Genomic DNA, 25,794 nt, shown 5'->3' on the forward strand with positions numbered 1-25,794 from the left:
ATTCATTACCTTTTTACTCTGGTCATAATTTATGAATATATTTTCTGAGGTATAGAAATCCATATGACATTTGGTTTGTTATTTTTAATGTTGATGTAGCTAATGTTTGAAACAGTAAGTACTGTTACAGAATTATCCTACTTTTCATTATTTTTATTGATACAATAATAATGATCAAAGTAAATCAATAAATGCTTCATTATCATAACAGCATGGAACTTGATTTAGTGTATAACCTAAAAAGCCTACAGTGCTCACTTTAGCAAAGTGAATTCAAAACAACACTTGGCATTCTTCACATTGTTTTGTCTACCACACGCCTGAGTCATTTCAAGTTATTTTTTGGGTGTACAGGCAAAGAGATAAAATGTCAACTCATGATGCTGGCTGAGTGTTGTTCTTATGAATTCTCTGTTAGCTCAGCTGATATATTTTAAAAAGAGTGGGTTGCTGGGAAATGTTAGTTGATTTAAAATGGCGGGTGAGTCCTAATTTGCCAGAGTGGAAGAGCTGTGGTAAAACGCAGAACAGAACAGGATATTATAGCCCTAAATGAAATACTGGTACAAGTATTACAACTAGTCAAGAGTGCAACTATTTGTCTAAAGGATAATATTGATTCTTTTTGTAATTATGACATGGTACTCATATTTTATATTTATATGTTGTAAAATATTCAAAGTTTACTGTCTATTTAAAACATGTTTGTGCAGGAGTAATTCTCATTCTCCTATAAACAACCCAATTCCTTTAGAACTGTAACAAAGGGAAAAAGCAGAAAAGCTTTCCTGATCCTTTGCAACCTGTTCATTTAATTTGTAAGGCTTGGATTAAAGTGTGATGCACATGTGGCGCAGCTGTCTGACAGCTCTGAGCCTTCATAGAAATTTCACTACTGCACACCTAGGACATTAACTCTGGCTTTAGCAGTAGCTGCACTCTCCTCATGGAGTGGTGAAAAAAAGCCTTGTAACTAACAGAAGGAAGAAGAAAACTGTTAGACTATTCAGATATTTGACAATGTGGAATTGATGGCATATTACCTTGAGTCCTATTAACACAGAATTGATTATTTACATTCAAATCAATTTTTCATATCCTTTTAAAAATTATCATCTGCTTTTCAGTTGCTGATAGAGTTTAAAAAGAACTGGATGAGTCACCTCCTCTGGTCCTAGAGACCAGATCTGTTTACTCAGGTTCCGGGGGTCAACTTTGTTTTGTGTTTTGATTATTTACTGTATTTGATACTGTTGCATTCCAACTACAGCCATTCAACTACAACTACAACTACAACCATTCCACTATTAGTTGAATATATTGTACAATATTACCACCATTATTCATATATCTTTGAGGTACATCAATGAATAGTAGTAGTAGCAAGTAGCAAGATATCTAATAACATTAGTTTCAAAAGGGTTATTTTTACATTTACAGGAAGGACAAACCATTAAAATAATTTAATTCAATTTTTCCTTATTAAGCTGACTTCTTTTTAAGAGCCCAGTGCATTATAATTACAAATATGACTAAGAAGTTTGCAGCATAAACACAAAACATACTGTTGAAACATTAACCGAGAAACATCATACAATATATATATAGAAAAAAATGTATAGAATTTTTTTATTTTTTAAGTGCAGATTCCTCCTGTCCTAAGTGAGTTAAATTCTGAAACAGATCGCTCCATAGAAAAATTATGACTATTTCACTTGAATTCAAGACATTTGAAAATAGAACCATAATTTGGGATGCCTCACACACTCTGAGGCAGGCCAAAGAATATTGGAAAGTAGCAGTCAAAGCAATTACCATTTACAGTTAATTAAAAATCAATATAAGAAATTATTATGTACTTCCTCAGCAGCCACTATTATGTACATATATGCTGTGCTAGAGAAATGAGTTGTCAGCCTTAATATAAATTTTGGGACCAGTCAGGGTTTCTCTACTTGAATTCCCCCATCACATCCATTTCTTTTTATATGGCCCTCTTTTTATAGTGTAGGGATTTTATTTTCTATTTTGTCAAATTAACCAGCCCTTACTGAGGTTTGCTTCTCTACAGTAAACACCATGTCAAGGTGCTTTACACCTATTTACTTTTTTTCCAGTTACAGATAAAGTTGATTGTTCAGGATTACACAAAGTAACACAGAGATGGAAAATGAAACAGTAGATTTGGAGTTGAAACTTCAATGCCTTAACTACTTGCCCAAACCATGTATTCAATATGATATTAACACTAAAATAAATCGTAGAAGTGGTGGTAGTATTGTCAATAAATGTGTGACTATATTGCACAAGACTTTGAAAAACAACAGAATATTCTGATGATTTCCATTTCGCATTTTTGACTGCACACAAATGAATGTCAGACTGACATGAAGAGAGGCAGAGAAAACACAGAAGACAAATGCAGTGTGGTGTAGTGGTTAAGGCTAAGGACTTCAAACTGTGAGGTTTTATGTTCAAATCCCACTTCTGTATGGCCATGAACAATTTAATGTATTTCAGCTGCCTCTGCTCCAACTAGTAAAACAAAAGAAATGTAACTAATTGTATCTCAAATATTTGTAAATCACTTTGAATAAAGGCATCAGCCTAATAAGTAAACGCAATGGCAATACATGAGTTTGTAAAATAATTACTCTATGTAGTGGATTTATACCACAGCAGAAATCCAAACTATACAGAAAAATAGACTGAACATTACAACAAACAAAGAAAATGCTGACTCAGCTGTTTTGTAACCTGCTTATTGTAGTCAAAGGAGGCTGAAGCCTCTCTCAGGAGCATTGGGGGACAAGGCCAAAACCAGCTCTGTTCTGAATGCTATGTAATAGTAGAACACACTGATCCCCAAACCTATTTAGATTCAGAAGTTAATCTAATATGCACATCTCTGGGTTCTAAAAAGAAGACCAGAGTAACCAGGAAAAAAACACACACACACAAAATAAATTTGAGACAATGTTCAAATTCCAAGAACACAGAAACTCTGTTCAGGATTCAAACCTAGGACACTTGATCTGTGAGGCAGCAGTGTTAATCACTGTTTCTTACTTTTTGATATACAGTAAATTAACATTTTATATGTTTGGTACTCACTATGAAAAGGAAAAAACAAGGCTGCTAAGATGTGTTATTACAATTATTTAGTGAATATCTCTATCATTGGCCTTTTAAATTTGCATAGAAAGGGCATTCTGGCAGATGCTAATGGAATCCAACATATTTGATTTGCAAAAAGTGCAAGCAGAGCTGCAAGGCTCTGAAGTGTAGAAGCACAGTGTCTAGTGTCAACAAATGGAACAAGCTTCCTGTTGACCATATGATCATCAGCAAACACAGATGGAGTGTCTGCAGTATGTGCAGTACCAGTCAGATGAAGAAGGACAAATGGGTTCCTAAATATTACAATTCCTTTTTAAATGTATTTTTATTTATCCATCCATTTTCTCATCCTGATTATTTAATACAGCAAGAAGCTGGAGCTTACTCAAAAAGCATATCAGCATAGGTCAGGAATCAACCTGGATCGGATATCAGTCAACTGTAGAGAACACTTTTGAACATGTCTACTCACCCATTAAAGATGCCAGTTAAGCCAGACTGAGAGAGAAAACTGGAATTCCCAGTATGCAGTGATAGGATCAGGATCTGAATTTATAACTCTGAGCATTCAGTTATTAATTACATATTAATTACATATTGCAAATTATCTGAGTTATTTGTGATTATTTATAATAGTATCATTATTTTAAAGCGATTTTGTAATGGCTTACATTACAATTTTGAAGAACGTGTGTTTTTCCTGATTATAAGCACTGCTGTAACACACCAAACTTAAATTCAAAATCTGCAGGGAAAAAATAACCATTCAGAGTAAAACTGTCTAGTTGAAGGATTAATTGAAAGGATTAACTTCAACTGGAGATGGGGGAATGAGCCTGAAGCCGCTTTCAAAGTGTCTAAACAGGTCTGTCCAAGCAGGTTGTAAATACCAGTATGGGAGGCCATGACACACAGAGCCACTGTATTAAAGGAGTTGCAAAAATATCTATCTCTGTTTGAATTTATATCAATTGTAACCTGCAAGGCCAAATACAAGTTTTTGCTGCATGTTTGAGAATAAAATGTGAAAAGAGATTCTTCAGTTTAAAACATTCTATTGATTAATGCAACATGTTACTCGTGGCTTCTGCATTTTTGTCATTTTAATTCTAAAGCTCGCTTATTTAAAGCAAGTTGTTGACCATTTTATTGACCGTCGCAGCTGCTTGTTACTTGAACTCTTGCTGCCCGCTAAACATCCTTGCAAACAACTTTACACGGTTGTAGTTTTGATACAGTATAATAAATGACGACATTGCTCGAATACTGCGGAGGAGAATATAAGACTAGTCGGTTTATGTTAAGTTCATAAATTAAAAAGGAGCTGAATGTATATATCGATTCTAAACTGAAAAACAAATTGGCGTTTATGTTAGCAGACAAGTAATTTTAGTAAACGCTGGCCGCTGCTTCGCCCCTCTGGCACAGCTGTGCAAAGACAAGCCACCTCACTGGTCACGTGAATCATCGGAATGCAATGCTTATTGTGGCCGTGGATGCAGTAGGCGAAAAGAGGTTGAGCCAACTGACCTTGTTTGGCGTAGGTATGAACCAATCACAGCGCACCTGGAGGATATATGGACTAATGAGATCTGTGCTGGGCGGTTTTATTTTTTTTTAAGGAGTCAAAACCTGGGATGAGACGACGGAGAAAAATGCTGAGAAGCAGATTGATGCAGTGGGAGTAGATGTTGTCCAAGTTTTTTTTTTTTTTTGGAAAGTAGAAAGGCTAAAGAGGAACTCTACAGGATCTTTATGTCGAGCAACAGGGTAAGTGTATTGAAACCGATTACATTTTGTCTTTTATGCAGTTACTTTTTAACAATCCGATGATAGATTATTGTAAGAAGTAAAAAAAGTGAATGGAAGCAGAAAGCTAATGTGAGGCAGCCGGCTCAACGAAGAGTGAGTCCTACAGACTGTCTTACGTCAGGTTCGTAGATTTGTTTATGAAATTGTCACCAACAGGCTGTTTTATTAGTTGTCTCGTAGATATTTGAGAGATCTGTAGCATATTGCTTCTTCTTGATCATAAAATAAAGGTTCTTTAATTTTTGTAGTAAGATACCTCGTGCTTGGTATGCAATTCTTACTGGTTGTGATGTGGCTACCAAGCTTCTCCAGTTTACTGAGACTTGGTAAAATACCGACAGGCAAACTATAGCATTTTGCTAGTTTGATCGGTGCATTTCTCGTATTGTAGAGTGATCAATCTTATTTAACGGGGCTGGTCTGGGAAGGGGTGTGTTTTCTTTTTTTTTCTCTCGTCTGTTTCGTTACATTTTTGCAGAGATAACATATACAGTTCTTCAATAATGTCGTACTTTATTCAACCTAGAAAACTGTATTTAAATAGTTTAAAAGCAGTTTTCTCGTGCGGATTGCATTTTTATTTATTATTGTTAATATGTATCAGCAGAAGGAAAGACTGCTCCTTTGCACACTTTTGACTAGAAATAAGTTGCATTGCAGTATGTTATGAACATTTCGACTACACAGGCTGTGTGTTCTTTTTGGCTAAAAGCAAGATGGGAAAAGGACGGCACAGCTGCAGGCTCAGATGTCACCCGACGCCTCACTGTGTGATCCAGACGAACTAGAGAGACCTGTACCACCATATGTTAATGTAAACATCATCTCCTTTAAAAGAGAAGAGTCTAAATATTTGTTAAACCAGTGTTCATTCACCAAAAAGACACTATGTTAAAATCATTATTTTTTTGTTTTTATACCAGCTTTTTTGCTTGCAGTCCTCAAGTGCTTTGAAGGTACTGCACATACACACCCTTATAAGAGAAACTTGGGTAAATGAGATTAAACCTGCATCTTATCAGTCCCTCACACTCATCATTAGCCTTTGGGGTGAATCATATTGATGCTGTATTGAAGTTATTTCATATAAAGCTGTCCAAATGGGAACATTTGAAAAATGTTACACCAGAGCAGGCCATTCAGCTCAACAACTCATTACAGTAGTTCCACTTCCAGTAGCCATGCATTCCTTTCATGTCACACTTTTTCGAGTCCAGGCACACCCACAGTCATTGATTTGTTGAAGCTACTTATTATAAGATCCACTTCTGGAGATGTAGAAGGAAGCCAGCAAAAACCCATGTTAACATGGGGTGTGGGTACACAAACTGAATAGATATTGACCAGGGTCACTGGAGTGTAAAGAAGCAAAGATGGACACTGTATTTTCATTCAAACCCACAACCTTTTACTTTTCATGGTGTGCTCAGACCAATATTGAGTAAAGACTTAAAAACTCCCATGGTGTTACTTTCACTCATGATGCTAACTACTTATTCTATGTACAGTGCCTTCAGAAAGTATTCAGATCCCTTCACTTTTTTTATTTTGTTATGCTGCAGCTGTGTATTAAAATCATTTATATTCATTTTCCCCCCCATTCAAAAATACTTAATACCTCAGAATGACAAATCTGAAGCAGAAATTTAGAAATGTTTGCCAATTTTTTTTTTTTTTTTTAAATAAAACAGTGATATATCGCATTGACACATAGTATTCAGACCCTTTACTCAGTACTTTGTTGAAGCCCCTTTGGTAGAGATTATAACCTGGAGTCTTCTTGGTTATGATGCAAGAAACTCTGCGCACAGATTTGGTTATTTTCTGCCATTCATCTCTGCAGATCCTCTCAAGCTCTGTCAGGCTGGATGGAGTTCATCAGTGGACAACTATTTTCAGGTTTCCTCAGAGATCTGTCTATAGAGATGTTCAACATTCATAGAGTTGATCCTAAGCCAGTCCTGTGTTATCTTTGCTTTGTATTTAGGGTCATTGTTCTGTTGGAAGGGAAACCTTTGGCCCAATCTGAGTTCCAGAGTGTCCTGAAGCAGGCTTTCATTAAGGATATCTCTGTTCTTTGATCCATTCAGATTTCCCACATACCCAAATGACCTCTCAGTCCCTGCCTCTGGGGGGAAAAAAAACAACAGCATGATGCTGCCAATAGTACGCTTATCCATTGGAATGGAATGGTATGGCACAGATGACACAGTGCCCGGTTTAATCCAGATGTGATGCTTAGAATGAGGCCCAACAGTCTTGGGATCATTGGACCACAGAATCTTGTTTCTTATAGGCATTCTTTTTGCAAACTGCAAGCAGGCCCACATGTGTTGTCTGGGCACTCTGCTATAAAACTCAGATTAGTGAAGTGTTACAGTGGTGGTCGTCCTTCTGGGTATTTCTACCATTGCCTTGAAGAGTCTCTGGATCTCAGACATAATGACCAATAGGTTCTGAGTCACCACTCTTATCAAGGTCTTTCTCCCCAAATTGGTCAGTTTAGCTAGGCAGCTAGCTCTAGGAAGAGCCATCATTGTTCCAGTTTTATTCCATTTTACGAATAATGGAGGCCACTGTGCTCTTGGGAGCTTTTAATGCTACAAAGTTTTTTTGTTTTTTTTTTGTCTTCCCCAGTGTCTCCCTGAAATAATCCTGTGTCTAACGTCTGCAGGAAATTTCTTTGATATCATGGCTGGGTTTTTGCTCTAATACTTATTGTCAACTGACGGACCTTATAGAGACAGGTGTGTGCCCTTCCTAATAATGTCCACACATTTGAATTGACCACAGGTGCACTCCAAATAAAGTGTAGAAACCTCTCAGTGATAACCAATAGAATGGGATGCAAGTGAGCCACATTTCAAGTGTCATAACAAAGGGTCTTGTGTCACTGTAATATTTCAATATTTTTATTTTTAATTAATTTGCAAAAATGTCAAATATCCTGTTTTGAGTTTGTCATTCCTAGAGTATTGAATGTTATTTGATAAGGGGAAAAAGTTCATTTAATTTTAGCATAAGGCTACAAAAATAACAAAATGTGAAAGAAATGAAGGGTCTGAAAACTTTCTGAAAGCACTGTGTTTAGAGGTGTTTGTGAAAATATTAAATTTTTTGAATCTTCAATTGAAACTTCTGTGTTTTTTCTAGCACCTTTATTTCTATCTTGTATTTTAGAGACCAGACTGGACAGTGGTTTTGGTATACAGTACCTGATACAGCAAAAGCATAAGCACTATGGACTCATACTCTGCACGCTTAAGTGTTTATCAAAGCATTCTGTTTGACTATTTAATTGATTTTTGGATTGTGTAATTGTGGCTAGTAATGAGTCTTTTTCACATTGACATCAGTGCCTGTCTGTTTTCTTTCCTTATATCAGAAGTACCGTAAATCAGGTTTGGTCATATTAGGCTGCGCCATAGCAGTTGCAGCCTTATTTATTCAAAACAATTTTGTAATTAGAACCTTTTTTGGTTAATAAAACATGTAACTTAAGCTGATGTCACATTACACAGCTTCTAGTCGAAGTGCAGTTCAAAGCTGTCAACTGAAGTTGCTCATCTCATTGCCTGAGGATGTCAGATTACATGACTAGAAATCACAGAGTATGACAAATTAGACAACTGATGACAATTTTGCAGCACAGTTTCAGAGTATTGTGAACTTGCTCTTTTGCCAGATGGTCAGTAGCATGAGTCACTGTGTATGTCTCACTATGTGACACACCAATACTGCTTCCTACTCGCTATGATTTTGTAATTTTCAATTTTATTACTGGGTGCTGAATATACAAGCTTTAAACACCTGGACATTGACAAAAATAGGTGAGCAGAAACATGCTTGGTCCGCAATAGAAATAAAATCCTGCAGTACTACTTTATATTCCTTGCTTTGTCCCCTAATAAGTACAAGTCATTGCCAATATACTAACAACCCAATAGTGCTTCACTCACTCAGAATATGGAACCAATGTAGGAAGTATTTTAAGATAGAGAAGCTTTTATCTGTGGCACCTCTGCAAGAGAACCACCTTTTTCCACCTTCTCAAATGTACGCAGTTTTAAATGTCTGGAAAACATCCCGGATTAAATCACAGAGATCTGTACATGTCTTCGCATCCTATGAACAATTACACTCAAAATTTAACTTTCCAGCAACACATTTCTTTCACTATTTTCAAATTAGAAACTTTGTTAAACAACACCTACCCAGTTTTCCTTACCTCTCACCTACCTCTATACCGAAAGAAATTTTGATCAGTTTTGAGGACTCAAACAGCATTTCTGTAGTATATAAAACATTTTACAGTCCCTTCCTTTCAAAGATCCAAGAGCACAGTGGGAAAAGGATAATAATAATAATTCATTACATTTATATAGCGCTTTTCTCAGTACTCTGATCTCTCACTCAACTTCTCAGAAAAGGAGTGGGAGGTAGTAATGCACAGAATTCACTCGAGCTCCATATGTGCAAAGCATACAATTATTCAACTCAAAATTATATATTGAGTGCATCTCTCTCATTTTAAAATTGTCCAAAATGTTTCCAGGGCAAGATCCAACCTGCGAACACTGCAGTCAAGTTCCAGCCTCACTGGGCCAAATGTTTTGGGCCTGCACCAAATTAACATCATTTTGGAAAAAAATTTTTTGAAATGCCTTTCAGACAGCCTTGGCGTCACAGTTCCTCCTAATCCACTAACAGCTGTGTTTGGTGTTCTTCCAGATGGGCCTAAAGTGGACAAGGACTAACAAATTGTAATTGCCTTTACTTTACTATTGGCACGTAGACTTATCTTGTTCAACTGGAAGAATCTTAACTCACCTGTTTTAAGTCAGTGGATAACTGATGTTATATATTATCTAAAATTGGAAAAAATCTAATTCTCACATAAAGGATCTGTACAAAACTTTTTCAAAACCTGGCAGGATCTGATAAATAACATTTTAGAATGAGCATTTATGACTTTATCACGGCAAAAAATACTGTACACTTAAAAAAGACATGCTATCTATGACAAAGTTTTTTGTTTGTATACTGGAGGCCTGTCAGTATGCAACTAAAGTTGTAAAATCTCTCTGTAGACTACATTTTTTGTGAAGACACTCTCACTGTTTGGTAGTAATTTCCCTTGATGTGGCCCATCTTTAACTTGCACCTTCACATCACTCGCCCACTGAAAGTACTTAATAATAATATGTTCTTACGTATTATTTTGAGTGTGAGGGTTGGCTGTGATCGGAGCTAATATCCCACGCCTGGGCGGAAGGATTTGGGATTTCAGAATAATAATCCCGAAATGCGTAGTCTAAATCCGCCGCCTGCCGCAATGAAGCAAATTTTCTCTGTAGAGGCATTTGTATAAGTTGGAAGTGAGACGAACTTTGAAATGTTTAAGTCATGAATGTACCTGTTGAAGACAGTTGTATAATGCGTAGGCTAAATCCACCGCCTGCCGCGATGTTGGGGTTGGATTTCGGTTCGTGAGGTTTTTTGGGCAGCGGCGCAGAAGGCGACTGCGCATTCGGCTAAAGACTGACGTCAGTGAGTGCGCAGAAGGCGACTGCGCATTCGGCTTCAGACGGACGTGAGTGAGTGAGTGAGGAGGCAGGCGAATTATGTATTAAGATAGATATCCCTCCAACAGAAAAGAAAATGGAATCCAACTCGTACCTGTGCAGTGTGCTGTTCAAAAATTGACAAATCTGGAAAAAAAATCTGGAAAGAAATACGCTATTACTGTCCCGACTGTAATGTCGGATTGTGTCTTTCACTGTGGTTTAAGATTTACCACACAAAAGACTCCTTTTGAGATTATAAACTCTTTTGGCATCATTAATAGTATTATTATTACTGTTGTTATTATTTTTTATTATTGTTCTTTTCATATTATTTTTATTCATTATTACTATTTTTATTTCTATCATACTTTTGAAATTAATAAAAATGCAATTTTTCATGCAAAAAAAAAAAGCAAAGCTTTTTTACGTAGTTTTTTTTTTTTTTTGGAATAAAATGCAATGCTAAGGAGGTTAAAATAGGTCTTTAGTGTCACTCCTTATAGTTAATTGCTTTTCTATTACTGATGACTTCGTGAATTCTGGTCTTGAACCCACTTGCTGTCTTCTTGGCTTCAGCTGTAAGTGAATAGTTTCCGATGTTCTGATATGACATGGGTAAGCTGATGCACTGTTTTTATCTCTACTTTTTTACACATGCTTAATTACATGCTTCTCCAATCACTTTTCCTGAGAAACTTTCTGAATCTTTAAAACTGTCAGCTCAGATAACAACTTTGCTCCAGATATCCAGCCTTAGTCATTCCCATGTCTTCTGCTTTTCCTTTGTGCATTTTTCCTCATTGTATCTTTGACTGCCTTTTCCTCTTATATCTATAACCTTTCTTCATCTCCGCATGTGTATGCACACATACACACACAAACACATATCCCTTCCAATATTATAATATATAATATATCTAATTTCTTATTATAGTTGCTTTTTCTCGTTCATTCATGCTGCAGAATCATATTAGATGGGTTTAAGCATAAAATTGTGTGTTGTTTTTGAGGAAAGGCATGATTCTTGGTTTTCAGTGGATTAGACTTCCATGTTAAAGGTGTTCATTATCTTGGCATCAGATATGATGGTACAGTAAAAATAACATAAAAAGCAACATTTTAGATTTTGAGCCAGACTTTATTAGCTGTGTACTTGGTTTTTATAACTGTCACCAACAGGCATTATTTGTGAATTTTTTTTTTTTTCAATCAATAATGACACCAAGGTGCCCTTAACACATCTCCCAGAACTGATCAATTATTTGATATTTCCCTGAAGCTAATTTTGCTTTTGTGACAGTATATTTTTACCATGAGTACTTGGTCAAATATGAGAGTGCTCAAAGGAAGATTCCATGTAGGACATTTCATTTCATCTCTGCCCCATAGGCTCTTTTAGAAGCCATATTCATCTTGCAGCATTGACTAACACTTAGGTTCTGGGTATCAAAGAGAGAATAAAAATGTGTTGTAGAAACCAACATTACATTATTATTGTATATTTATAATTTTGTTCTTACTCACACTAATCTAGCATATTTAAAATTTTGATCTGCACACAAATCTGCAAGAAAAAAGAAATTTAAATTCACCCTATACCTGTATTTTTACACATATACCGTACTAAATAGATACCCAACTCAACATTGAAATACTGTGACACAGTCAGAACTGCTGTCTAAGCTTCGGAAACCAGGGTCTGATTTCTGGATGTGTCTTACTTTGTGAATTGTATGGTTTTACTTAACTTGCTTTGCTTAATTAAAGAATCTAAAATTACCATTCAATACTGTATGTATGCCCTCTTGTGTCCAGGGTTGTTTATCACAAATCTGTAAAGGATGAATAACAGACTTGCTGAATTAGCTGAGTCTGGCTCCTGCATTGTCAGTGTGTCTACTGAACTAGACATTCATGTATGAAAATGAATTGATGAATTATTCCCTTTTATTCAGCATTTTTAATGTTGATATACAGTACTGTGCAAAAGTTTTAGGCAGGTGTGGAAAAAATGCTGTAAACAAAGAATGCTTTCAGAAATATAAATAATGATTGTTTATTGTTATCAATTTACAAAATGCAAAGTGAGCGAACAAAAGAAAAATCTAAATCAAATCAAAATTTGGTGTTACTACCTTTTGCCTTCAAACCAGCATTCTTATAGGTACACTTGCACAAAGTCAGGGATTTTGTAGGATTCTAGTCAGGTGTATGATCAACCAATTATACCAAACAGGTGCTAATGATCATCAATGTCACATGTAGGTTGAAGACAGTCATTAACTGAAACAGAAACAGCTGTGTAGGAGGCTTAAAACTGGGTGAGGAACAGCCAAACTCTGCTACCAAGGTGAGGTTGTGGAAGACAGTTTCATGTCATGGCAAGATTGAGCACAGCAACAAGACACAAGGTAGTTATACCGCATCAGCAAGGTCTCTCCCAGACAAAGATTTCAAAGCAGACTGGGGTTTCAAGATGTGCTGTTCAAGCTCTTTTGAAGAAGCACAAAGAAACGGGTAACGTTGAGGATCGTAGACGCAGTGGTCGGCCAAGGAAACTTAGTGCAGCAGATGAAAGACACATCAAGCTTATTACCCTTCGAAATCGGAAGATGTCCAGCAGTGCCATCAGCTCAAAGCTGGCAGAAACCAGTGGGACCCAGGTACACCCATCTACTGTCCGGAGAAGTCTGGCCAGAAGTGGTCTTCATGGAAGAGTTGCAGCCAAAAAGCCATACCTCCAACGTGGAAACAAGGCCAAGCGACTCAAGTATGCACGAAAACATAGGAACTGGGGTGCAGAAAAATGGCAGCAGGTGCTCAGAACTGATGAGTCAAAATGTGAAATATTTGGCTGTAGCAGAAGGTAGTTTGTTTGTCGAAGGGCTGGAGAGCGGTACAATAATGAGTGTCTGCAGGCAACAGTGAAGCATGGTGGAGGTTCCTTGAATGTTTGGGGCTGCATTTCTGCAAATGGAGTTGGAGATTTGGTCAGGATTAATGGTGTTCTTAATGCTGAGAAATACAGGCAGATACTTATCCATCATGCAATACCATCAGGGAGGCGTATGATTGGCCCCAAATTTATTCTGCAGCAGGACAACAACCCCAAACATACAGCCAAAGTCATTAAGAACTATCTTCAGCGTAAAGAAGAACAAGAAGTCCTGGAAGTGATGGTATGGCCCCCACAGAGCCCTGATCTCAACATCATCGAGTGTGTCTGGGATTACATGAAGAGACAGAAGGATGTGAGGAAGCCTACATCCACAGAAGATCTGTGGTTAGTTCTCCAAGATGTTTGGAACAACCTACTACCCGAGTTCCTTCAAAAATTGTGTGCAAGTGTACCTAGAAGAATTGATGCTGTTTTGAAGGCAAAAGGTGGTCACACCAAATATTGATTTGATTTAGATTTCTCTTTTGTTCATTCACTGCATTTTGTTGATTGATGAAAATAAATGATTAACACTTCCATTTTTGAAAGCATTCTTTGTTTACAGCATTTTTTCACACCTGCCTAAAACTTTTGCAGTGCCAGTCATGAGGAATGTAAGTTCACCATTTACTCTTTTCTCAGATCCTTGAAACAACTCATTCTTTTTGAAACTTGCACAAAGCCACTAATCCAGTTCAGGGTTGTTGGAGGATGGAGTTTATCCCAATGGCACTGAGCATAAAATGGGAAGCTTCAATGGACAGGGAGTGAGTTCAATTTATTGCATGGCACACAACCGCTCACACAGGGGTGAGTTTAAATTCTCCTGTTATCCTAACATGCCTGTTTTTAGTTTTGCGGGAATCCTCTTTCAAAAACATTTTGGCTAAATGTGAGAAAAGCATTACAGACAAAAAGGTTTGCATAAAGTTTGCAAAGTGTTATACAAATGCTCATCTATAATGTTTCCAGTCATACTCAAGGATTTATGTAAATGATTTTTATGGTTTAAAAGAATCATTCACTGAAAAATAATTTTTAATCTCCTACTTATCCAGTGTTGTTTGTAGTAAGGGCCAAGAATTTTTATTTTCATTTTGGGGACCAACTATGAGCAAGCAATATCAAAGCATCCATAAAAACAAAAAAAAAAACTTCAGTTGACTGGTATCACATATCCAGTTGTACAGTATGCTCACAATGTCCCAAATACAGTGGAAACTCGGGTCACGACCATAATTCGTTCCAAAACTCTGGTCGTGACCCGAAGCAATTTCCCCCATAGGATTGTATGTAAATACAATTAATCCATTCCAGACCTTACGAACTGTATGTAAATATATTTTTTTAAACATTTTTAAGCACAAAAATAGTTAATCATACCATAGAATGCACAGCGTAATAGTAAACTAAATGTAAAAACATTGAATAATACTGAGAAAACCTTGAACAGAGAAAAGTAACATTGCAACAATGCACGCTATGAACCACTTGCTGTAAACACTTTTTTTAATGAGTTTTAAGCACAGGGAAAAATGAACATTTGAAAAATCCATAATTTAATAAACAACCAAGAAAAGTAACATTGCAACAATACACGCTACGAACTGAAAAATGAACATTTGAAAAATCCATAATACAAAAACTAACCATAAACTAACCTTGCATGAGTTGACTTCTGGCATGAAGGAAGTGAGGAGGAACTGGGTGGAGAGGAGATTACAGTTTTGAGGTCTGTTATCTCGCTTCCGGGAGCCCTTAAACCCGTCACCGTCAGTAATGTTACCAATGAACACGACAGTGAGGCACTACAATGGAGCAATTGGATGGTGCAAAAAGTGCCAAGTGCTTTTATTAAAATCAACAAAACAACAATCAAAAACAAAGTCCAAATTAAATAAAGTGCAGTGCTTTCAGAATCCTTCAATAAATAAATGATCCCATAAAAACAGAAGTGAAGTGGAGGTTAAAATCCAATAGAAAAAAATCTTCATTAAATACAACGAGATTAAAACAATGCTGAAAGCAGTCTCTTTAAAAACAAGCCCGATGCATTCTTTAACTGCCTTCTCGGCCTACTCGGCCAGCCGTCTCTCTCTCTCTCGCTTGCTCTCTCACGCTCTCTCTCTCTCTCGCTCGCTGTACAGGGAATGCACAGGGAGAGACTGAACACGTGCGGAAATCATCGGTGCGTACGAACCGGAAGGGATACTGGCTTGTTTGTCACCCGAGTGTGTGGTCGTGAATAGATGCAAAAGTTTGGCAAACTTTTTGGTCGTAACCCGATTTGTACATGGTCCGTGATGTTCGTGACCCAAGGTTCCACTGTACATGTATCTTTACTAAAATATTATTAAATATATAATTTCTGGAAAATCCTCTGAACTGCTGGGGAGTATGCTCAAACGAGACCAGTGTTTTAAATTGTCGACCCGCCAGCCCGCCTCATTTATTGGTCAGGAGTCCTGTCCAGTAATATCTCATTCATTGGCTAGCATGGCCTTTCACATCAGGGTTAACATTGCAGAGGGTCTAAGCAAGGTGAACAATTAGGAAAGAAAAGTGACTGAAAACATTATTAGGTAGAAAGTATCTACCTAAAGTGTGTATGTATATGTGTATATATATATATATAATTCACTAAGTCCATGGCAAGCAAGACGCATGCAAGACAGAGCCACGCCTGCCAATTAACAGAGCCCCACCCACCAACAATTCACTAAGCAGCCGACCATGGCACACACGACAGAGCCCCGCCCGCCAACTCTAACACTTCTCCCAAGTCCATTACCTTCACATTGTTTTCCTTTTATTTCTGATTCTGTTCAACAACTATATGGCTACATTGACTATATTCAACTGTGACTCCGGAACAACTCAGTACGCGAGCTATATTAAGCGTCACCAACGAAGACTCGCTACACGGTAATGAAGAAGTACTGAAACCTATCCCTGACGACGAAGTAACTTTCACCAGCATTGCCTCCATCGTCACAGACGATCCCGCAGACCAAGTTTCATTCCCCGAAGAATTTCTTAACAGTCTTACTCCCACTGGCATGCCTCCGCATAAACTCAAAATTAAAATAGGTTCAGTCGTCATGCTTCTCAGAAACCGTCCATGGCAAGCAAGACACATGCAACACAGCACCACGCCCGCCAACTCACAGAGCCCCCCAACAATAATTCACTAAGCAGCCGTGCGTGCCGATGATTTCCGCACGTGTTCAGTCTCTCCCTGTGCGTTCCCTGTGCAGCGAGCGAGCCAAAGAGAGAGAGAGAGAGACGCACACACAGGCACAAGCGAGCGAGAGAGAGAGAGAGACACACACACACACACACGAGAGAGAGGGGGCTGGACGCATAAGGCAGAGAAGGCAGTTAAAGAATGCATCGAGCTTGATTTTGTTTTCACTTCTGTTTACAGCGATCGGTTCGTAGCGTGCATTGTTGCAATGTTACTTTTCTTGGTGGTTTATTACATTACGGATGTTTCAAATGTTCATTTTTTTCCCTGTGCTTAAAACTCATTAAAAAAGTGTTTCTCAACTGTGACTCCAGAACAACTCCATACACGAGCTATATTAAGCGTCACCAACGAAGACTCGCTACATCTTAATGAACAAGTACTGAAACTTATCCCTACCGACGAAGTAACTTTCACCAGCGTTGCCTCCATCATCACAGACGATCCCACAGATCAAGTTTCATTCCCCGAAGAATTTCTTAACAGTCTTACTCCCACTGGCATGCCTCCACATAAACTCAAAATGAAAATAGGTTCAGTCATCATGCTTCTCAGAAACCTCATGCCAGCAAGAAGTCTCTGTGATGGCACTAGACGGACTGTTACCAGCATTCATCGCAATGTACTGGATTGTAAAACTATCGTAGCTCCTACCTCACAAACTGTCCTTATTCCCCAGATATCCCTGACCCCATCAGATTCAAATTTGCCTTTTACTTTTACACGCAGACAATTTCCTGTTAGATTGGTCTTTGCAATGACAATTAATGAGGCACAGGGACAAACTTTCAAAACGATATGCCTGTATCTGCCAAACCCAGTTTTCGGTCACGGACAATTGTATGTTGCTCTCTCCAGAGTCCCATCTTTTCATTCACTCACAGTCGTATCCTCAAACCCACCCCATTTGGACAACTGTGTTGTTCAGGAAGTGTTCACCCATCAATAAATAATTATGCGGCGTATGCTATGCCGTGGGTTGGCCAATATCTTATATTTGTGCAAATCTGAGGTGCTTAAACAGGCAGAAGGTCAATTCAGCGATGCAATTTCAGAAACTATCTTAGAAAAACCTGGAAATTTACAGCATTGTGACTTAACAATCAACAAATGAGCGGAGTGGAGGATCTTCAATTCAGTAGCTAAGTCCCATTTTAACACACCACCTAGCCATTCAGAAAGATGATTTTTTAGAAGTTCTTTATTTAACAATATTTTTGCAAAATTACATTGTGGCTTTGTGAACAAATGACTGGATATCTTGTACAGTATATCAAAAAAATTGAGATTTTGTTTGTGGACGTTTTGATATTTTCTGCCATTTGTTCTGCTATTGTGTTAGGAGCTTTGTTATCTCCATTATAACATGGTATGAATTTTTCTTAGCTTTTAATACAGACAACAAGGGGTAAGTAGCAGATAAAATATTACATTTTTGAAACTATTTTTTAATTCTATAAATTGTGAAAACACCTGTTGTTATCTCCATATCTTTCTGTCAACATGAAGCAACTCAGCTCCGAGTGGGCCAACTTCATTGTAATTAGGCGCACTTATTCTTCGAGGAGATTTGACAGGGAAGTTCAGTTATTTCGCTGAGATCTCAAATTAAGCACACTGAACAAATTTTTTGACATCCTCTAGCTTAAAACAAAGAAACTCTCTGTGCAACCTCAAGTACTGATTAGTCTACTGTTTAATATTCACCTTGAGAGATGGTTGAGAACTTAAAATTCCATCATTAGATCATGTGAACTTGTACAAAACTAATTCACTTCTGCTGTTGCTTGAAGTTGTACCAGGCAAGTTACAGTTAAGATCATCAGTTAACAGTAAAAAATGCAAGCAAAGTACAAAATGACTTAGTTCCTTTTCTTTTCAATTTATTTCTGGATAATCTATGTAAGGGTGGGCCTATAGGCCATTATGCATACAGTAAATAAACATGTATTCAGCATTCACATTACACTAAAAACAAACTCATAACTTCATTATATGCAGACAGTAATGATTCAGTACTTCTTTGACACTATACAAGTTGTCTGCAAAGTACCACAGTGTTTTCTATCATGGTCCATTGCAACCAATAATTTTAACTTCAGACTTGGGTGTTTCTTTTAAAAATGTTATTTTTTAAGAAATATCAACTATAATTATGAGTAAACCGTACAGAGGCGATAACTAACAAAACTGGATTCATCGATGCATTTTTTCAATGACTTGAATAGGAAAATGGTGACTATGAAGATTACTGGGATCAGCCACCACAATAAAACCATCTGCCTAATATTGTGTAGATGCTCTCACACTGTCAAAACTGCTCTGAGTCATTGAGGCAATGGCTAAGTCCATGAACACACATGAATATTATACAGAGCATGCCTTTTTTGTTTATTTTGATGTAACAGTATGTGTTGTATATCCCAGATTATTTGCTCTAGGTTTTCTGGTTGATTTAAATCACCCCCATCATGAGGTGGTGCCCAGTCCATGGTTAATTTCTTCCTTGCTGTCAGTAATAACAGGATAGGCTGAGGCTCTCTGTGACCCATAGTTGTATTAAATGGGGTTTGCTGATATCAACCAAAAGTTGCTCAGACTATTTTTAGGTTCCAAGGAAGAGCAACCCATAGGTTATAATGCATCATAAAAATTACAGTACTGGTACAGTATATTTAAAATTAAATGGTAGAGAAGTGAACACTCTGAAAGAATGCAATAAAAGCAGAGGAAATCATTCACTATGTACAGTAGTTTAAGGGTTGTTATCCTACTATAAGCAGGTGTGCTTTAATTAGACAGGAATGCAAAATCAAGAACTCTCTCAACACATCTTATTGACAACGGGATCATGGGACATCAGAACACCAGTGCACAACATGCCTACATCAGAACTGTTAACTTGAAGGTAGGGTGAAAAAACTTAAGTAAAGAAAGAGCCTTCTGTGAGCTTTAACCATGCAAGAATCCAAGAAAAATGTATAAATACAACTAATAATGTAATCTGCATAGCCAAGCTTATTTATTTTGTCATTAGTTGTTTTCTTCATGATTTTTGCTTTAATGCTTCTTTTCTATATTTTGTAATAATAGTAATATTAATGGAAGATGCAAATATTTCCATTGCTATATCTAATAATAATGTAAAGAGCCTCAACTCTGTAGACCTCAGATGTGCCAGTTTTGCTGTCATAATTTAAACTTACATAACTGGAATATTGGCTGAAACATCCATTAGTAGTCATTAAAGAGTACTTGGACACTATGCATCACTGGTGAATTTCTGTGAACAATCTGTAAGGAAGTAGAAAACTACAATAACAGTGGAAATGAAGGTGCAGCTTTAGTTTCTTGCATTATGCTGTGTAAGAGGCTTTCCTGACCTAACAATCAATCTCGGACCACACTGTGGTGTAAAATCGGCTGTCTGAAAACCCCATGAATGAAAAGCCCAGTTGTTTGTCCTCGTGGTTCTTTTTGTTAGAGCAAGTGGTGAAGTAAATGATGGGCTTTAGCCTTTTCTTCTCTTAGCTGTGTGAATTAAATTTGGTTCACAGAGTGATAAATGAGTACAAAAATCTTTCACGTACCTCTGTGTCTTTTTAGCAAAGCCATCTTTTACTTTTGGATTTTTTTAAGGCAATTAAACTGTTTTAATTTAGTTTTGAATGGATTGATTTAGCCTTCAACTGGAACAATGTAACCCATTACTAGAGGTACACGATATTAGTATTTTATGCTATTTTCACTCTCTGATACCAATTATATGGTAATACCACAGTAAGTTTGTACTTTTATGTTCTTTTTTTGCTTAACCAAAGAGCTAAGCATTCATAGCTCAAAAATGGAGATCATTCTCTGCATAGATGACAGCTGCTTAATATTTAATTTTAGTTATTTAGTGAAGGTGAAAGAAATGTATTTAAACTATAAATGACCTGCTTAGTTCTTTTTAACAAGCATATGTCATCATTCATACATTATTTTATGCTTAATGACTTTAATCCAGAAGTTCAGCCACATGTTTTTCACTTGGACATGTGCATGATTTCTGTTATGAAGAATGTCAGTTGGTGGCATGATTTCAAATCAAATTTATTTGTCACATACAATTATACACAGTACAATATGCAGTGAAATGTATATTTGCTGAATTCCAGAATATGCATTAGAAGAATGTAAAAAGACAATAAATTGTAAATACTCAACTCTAGAAATATCAATATGCACAATGACAGCATTATAGTAATATTAAAAAAAGTCTTTCCAGATGAATTGTAGAAATAGTTGCAATGTTTCACACCAATTATCCATCCATCCTTCCATTTTCCAACCCGCTGAATCCAAACACAGGGTCATGGGGGTCTGCTGGAGCCAATCCCAGCCAACACAGGGCACAAGGCAGGAACCAGTCCTGGGCAGGATGCCAACCCATCGCAGGACACACACGCACACACCAAGCACACACTAAGGCCAATTTAGAATTGCCAATCCACCTAACCTGCATGTCTTTGGACTGTGGGAGGAAACTGGAGCGCCCGGAGGAAACCCACGCAGACATGGGGAGAACATGCAAACTCAACGCAGGGCGGACCCGGTCTCCTAACTGCAAGACAGCAGCGCTACCCACTGCGCCACCGTGCCGCCCTTCACACCAATTAGCTACATAGAATTTGGTGATCTACTGTATTTAATGTTTTTAGTGTTCTGTTAAAGTACACTCTGCAAGTTTTGTTCTTTTTCTTAATGAAGTAAGCCAGCAGCTAAATATGTGAAAAAATCAGAACAATGAGATTTGTATTCTTCCTTTGATTTATGTATTTTGTATGTATTTTAATAATAATAATAATAATAATACATTTTATTTATATAGCGCCTAGTACAGGTTTAACTAGAGTAGACTAAATATTTTTATAATGTCATGCAGTTTAATATGATGTGGGTTCTATAACATAAATAATTGGGTAATTTTAGTGTTTATCCAAGATATCTTACAAGATCAGGGCACATTACAATTCATTACAGATAGATGAATGTTTGGGGGTTGATTTGTTTCAAACCTAGTTTTGCTAAACTTGACTTGCTTGTATGGAATGTTATTTTATTTTAATAAAATCAATAAAATGTAAAAAAATAGATAAATGTTTAGTTATTATTTATTTTTGTTTTTGATATGATTAGAAATGACTGCTGAGACATAGTAGACATGTTATTTGTTGCAAATGTAGACAAAGTATTGTAATTCAAACACACATTGCTCTAAATTTTAGATTAAGTAAGTTTGATATTTAAATTCTAATTAATCATTGAAAGAAAAGAATATGTCATAAGAAAGAAGATGCAACAGATTTTGAACAGATATAGACAGAGATGCAGCTGTGTTTAACAGTGTTTTACTTGTGCAAAACGTCCTGAACCATTGTCAGTGTGAGTCATACATAATTAGTAGTCTACCGAACAGTCTATGTATTTTGAATAGTACAGAAATGTTGGAGAAGGAGATGTAATGTAATTTGAGAAAGGTTACATTGCTGTTCTTTTTTTCATGGAGTTGCTTACACCCAAGACATGCTGTGATACACTAGCTTGGCTGGGAGAATTTCCAGAGATGCTTGTATAGACTGGCATTGCATGGGACTGAAAACTCACAATTGCTTGTCATCATCAGTGAAATATGCCAAAGCTTCTCATATTTGTCACTGAGTGATTCCTGCGGTTTCATTTCAAATGTATTTCTTTCTACAACAGTTAATTTCAACTCCTTGGCTTAAACATGGTGTTTCATTTTACTGTGTTTGTTTTAAAGCTGTCAATTTTGACATTCTCCACTCCATTTCTTTTTTTCTATTGAAATTAGTTTAGGTTTGTTTTGTTTTGTTTGTTTAAAACAAATTAGTACTGTGTATTAACTTCCATGAGTAATTTTGCTTTCTTAATTCTGTTGAGATATGTAAAATTATTTTTGCATAAGTATTTTTAGCAGTCACAAAGATTGTATAAATGACACAACTATTTTTAAAATATTGTGTTACTTGCAAAGCCCTCACTTGAAATGTTTCCTGCCTTGCTTACGGTGCTGTCAAGATAGGACCCATGAACCTGCCTTAGATTAGTTGAGTTTGAAAATGACTCCATTGCTTCCACCCAGTTATTCATATAACAAAATTTAATTTAGAATGGATAGGTTATGACTCTTCTCACATTGATCTGGCATCAGTTTTTGTGCAATCAATTTACAGTAAGTCTAGTAATAGAAACTACAAATTTTGTAAATACCAAAAACTTCTAAAATATTTTAAGGTAACTTTTTGAACTCCCTGATCATTCAATATTCTAACTCTAAATGTGGGGTGCATCTCTGAAGAACAACTTTGAAGTGCTCAGCTTTAAACAGCTGTTCAAAGTAGCCAGCCCAGTGGGTCACAACTGCAACATCCTCTATAAGGACCGTTCCATCACCTGTCTTGATTGCGACTCTCTGAGGAACACATTTGGATATGTGTAAAGCTTCAATTCCTCTGTAAGGAGGACATGGGTCACTAGACCATAGATGGTGTGTCACTTGCTCACAGAGTCCTCTAACAAACATCTCCTTATCGGCCCTCAGAGCTCTCTTAGACATCCTTCTCAGTTCCTGGTACAGACCGGAGTTGCCATCAAGCTGTGTGCTGTGATTCCTCTTGATAATAATCACTGTGCCCTGTGAGATGAAATGCCTCCTACTGAGAACAGCAGCAACACCAACATGGCTCTCGGCAACCTTCAAGGTCTTCCACATCACATTAGGATCAGCAGTCGTACCCATGTCTGCAGGTTCCTCACATAAACTACATGCAGACTCATTAGAAACGGCCTGATCTTGGAGTCTGGCCAGGGCCAGCCTCATTCTTCTAGTAGGTAGCCTACTGGACCGAAGCAGGATCTTCTGTCTATGGTTAGAAATCACAAACTGTTCACTTCTGTAGACCCTGCAATTCTGCAGGAACCTCAAGCGTCTGACCACGAGGATGTGATTGATCTCCTTCACCGCACCACCAGTACTGGAATACCAAGTCCAAAGATGCAGCACAGGATGCTGGAACTAGGATCCAATGATCCACAGCCCCTCATCTTTTGCAAAGTCGAGGAACATGGAGCCACTTCCAACACAGTCGGCAGACCATTGGGCACCAACGCATTCCTCCCAGCCAGCTGTGTCAGTGCCAGTGATCGCATTGAAGTCACCCATGACCAGAGGAGTGTCACCTTGCAGGCCACCGAGTGAAGTTTACAAATAAAATGTCTTCCTCACTCACTGTGGTTGGAGTATACAGTGAAGGAGTGACATCGGACAATATTGGAAGGAGCTGATCTGCCACAGCAACAGCTACTTCCTGAGTATAAAAGCCATCAGAGTGACCAGACCAATAAAAGGTGTGATCACCTACAGAGACTACTGTCACTGAAATGCAGAGTTTACGAAGCTTCACCAACAGCAGAGGAAGATGATCATCATGCCAGTGAGATCAGACATTCCACGCATCTACTCGGATGGGATGCTTCACATAGGGACATGAGTGCTGCTGTGCACTGGGTGACGCCTCAGCACCACATCAGTTCCAATCCCCAACAAGCCTGGCCCCATTGACTCTCCAGCAGTTTCAACTCTTTCCAGGGATGTGGCTTCCGAGGGCTTTCCCCCATTCCCTTCATAATGCAAACAGCCTTACTATGGGTGGCTGCAGCAGAACTACTCCCGCGGACCACAAAGAGTTTTAATTTTCATCTGCAACGTAGAACAAAGGAAGGCAAAGTAACTCCTTTAAACAGGTGACCTATGAATTAATTGAGATTTAAGTCTCCTGCTTTCACACTTTTACCCAAGAGAGCTCATTCTTATTAAACACGTTACCTTTTCTTTGTTCTTGGTGGGGTACTGAAATGTATAACACCAAGAAACCGATGACAATTGCTCTGTGGTATCAGGTGCAAAATGCATGCCTTTGAAAGCTAAAGACACAAATAGTAGGCTTTCCTTTGACTGAAATCTCAGTGGTGCCTTCGAAGTGTTAATTATGGCATATTACCCAAATGACAAGCTGAAGGAAAGGAGGGCTGTTGTATGTTTGATGTTTTGTAAAACCCACATAAGCCTGCAAGTTTAAATTAAAGGCTGTATCCGTAGCTCATTTAAAATAGAACAAAGCTTAGTCTTCAACAAATTATGAGAGAATGCTGATATGAGCAGATGCCTACCTTAACTGGTCCTGGGAACAAAAAAATGCATCAAGTTAGAGAGCAGTGCTGTGGATTACAAATGTGTATGGGGATGTCAGTGTTTCAACACTCTCCGTCAAAGTTAAAATTGAAAAATAAACTACTAGTGAATCTGAAATGATTAGTTAGTGTTGGTGCCATTGTTCAGATTAGTTGTGGGGCCACCAGGGGGCACAACTTCAAGAACAACACACATTTTATTTTTTAAACTGTGGGAAATGATTTCACTTGTTTCCCCACTTGCACAGCACAGTATGCACCAAGCACAATAAATACAGCACTTGTCTTTGTCTGCCTTCTCTCTTTCTCTCTTCTTCCGCCTACACTCCTCTTCCAGCTTGCTTTGTCCCCATTCCTCCCGACTCTGACTGGAGTAGTGGCTGCAGGCTCCTTTTATGTGATCCTGGGAGTACTTCCAGTGTCCCAAAGGCTTGGCCCGGGAACACTTCCAGGTAAAGCTGGAGCCCCACAAAGTAGGGCTCCCCAGTCCCCCTGGTACCTACGACACCCAACAGAGGCTGAGTCACAGAACTCCAATTCTTGTGATACTCTGAGGGGCTGCCATCTAGCGTTCTGGGGGAGGTAATGCCCTGTGTACACTCTCTCCCCTCAGGACAATCACAGCTGCTATTTCAACAACATTGCAACCAAGCCTGCACAGGGTGTTTACTAGGCCTGGGTAAAAATATTAATTTTCCGATTAATAGTAACTTTTAATTTAAACAATTCAATATTGATTCTTAAAGTCTCTATATCAATCTTGTGCATCTGTATCCTGCTCAATTACTACATGTAAGTTTTTGCTTCTGATCCAGTAGATAACGCTAATGCATGTGTTAAGACTTTCTACGGAA

The 25,794-nt window shown here is 37.7% G+C and overlaps 1 protein-coding gene and 1 long non-coding RNA gene across 2 annotated transcripts in view; one reads left to right on the plus strand and one right to left on the minus strand.

Moving 5' to 3' along the window:
- Window positions 1-4,741: 4,741 nt before the first annotated feature.
- The window catches only part of arhgef10 (Rho guanine nucleotide exchange factor (GEF) 10), a 234,779-nt gene continuing 213,726 nt past the window's right edge, over window positions 4,742-25,794 (plus strand). The window contains exon 1 of the mRNA XM_028797766.2: window positions 4,742-4,890. The gene's annotated coding sequence lies outside the window, so the exon portion shown is untranslated. The remainder of the gene's footprint in view (window positions 4,891-25,794) is intronic.
- The window catches only part of LOC127527282 (uncharacterized), a 101,366-nt gene continuing 90,312 nt past the window's right edge, over window positions 14,741-25,794 (minus strand). Inside the window, exon 3 of the long non-coding RNA XR_007934584.1 lies at window positions 14,741-14,881. This is a non-coding gene — a long non-coding RNA (uncharacterized LOC127527282). The remainder of the gene's footprint in view (window positions 14,882-25,794) is intronic.

The sequence above is a fragment of the Erpetoichthys calabaricus genome, chromosome 3, assembly GCF_900747795.2.
Source record: "Erpetoichthys calabaricus chromosome 3, fErpCal1.3, whole genome shotgun sequence".
In the NCBI taxonomy this organism is placed as follows: Eukaryota; Metazoa; Chordata; class Cladistia; order Polypteriformes; family Polypteridae; genus Erpetoichthys; species Erpetoichthys calabaricus.